At 51.6% G+C, this 791-nt stretch overlaps 2 non-coding genes across 2 annotated transcripts in view; both read right to left on the bottom strand.

Moving 5' to 3' along the window:
* The window catches only part of LOC134228292 (large subunit ribosomal RNA), a 4,349-nt gene extending 3,967 nt beyond the window's left edge, over positions 1 to 382 (bottom strand). Inside the window, exon 1 of the ribosomal RNA XR_009983939.1 lies at positions 1 to 382. This exon is cut by the window's left edge and continues 3,967 nt beyond it. This is a non-coding gene — a ribosomal RNA (large subunit ribosomal RNA).
* Positions 383 to 639: 257 nt separating this feature from the next.
* Positions 640 to 791, bottom strand: LOC134228291 (5.8S ribosomal RNA). The gene has a single exon (XR_009983938.1). It is a non-coding gene; the product is annotated as a 5.8S ribosomal RNA (ribosomal RNA).

A 791-nucleotide genomic window follows, 5' to 3' on the forward strand; every position in this document is an offset into this window, starting at 1 on the left:
TTTCCCTCACGGTACTTGTTCGCTATCGGTCTCGTGGTGATATTTAGCTTTAGAAGGAGTTTACCTCCCACTTTGTGCTGCACTATCAAGCAACACGACTCCATGGAGCGTCCTTCTACCGTCGGTGCGCCGCTCTACGGGCCTATCACCCTCTCTGGGAGTGGAAGCCACATTCTAGTTGAACTTGAACCAGCGACCGGTTACGGCAGATAACGAACGCTCCAGTACACGGAACCGGGTGGACGCGCAACAGTGCGTCACCCCTGCGTGCTGAGCTCTTCCCGTTTCGCTCGCAGCTACTCAGGGAATCCTGGTTAGTTTCTTTTCCTCCCCTTATTAATATGCTTAAATTTAGGGGGTAGTCACACATTATTTGAGGCCTACATAGGAGGATCTACATCTGGGATGATGGAATACAACAACAACGACACACACACACAGGGCCATGATGATGGTGGTGATGTGGTCGTATGATATGGGATGTATTCATCAACCGCGGCGGCCCGGCGAACACTGGGCGCCGCGTCTGACTATCTTGAACGTTTTACTGTTTTACTACCAAACCGGGGGTGGTGGTGGCGGTTAGGAAAACGTCACTACGCGTACACGCGGGGCGTGCACAGTTGAATGGATAAATATAGGCACTCAAAAATGTGTACATCGTACTGTAGTACGGTGTGCAATATGCGTTCAACGTGTCGGTGTTCATGTGTCCTGCAGTTCACATTCTGACGCGCATTTAGCTGCGGTCTTCATCGATCCACGAGCCGAGTGATCCCCTGCCTAGGGTT

Source organism: Armigeres subalbatus, chromosome 3 (genome assembly GCF_024139115.2).
Source record: "Armigeres subalbatus isolate Guangzhou_Male chromosome 3, GZ_Asu_2, whole genome shotgun sequence".
NCBI lineage: Eukaryota > Metazoa > Arthropoda > Insecta > Diptera > Culicidae > Armigeres > Armigeres subalbatus.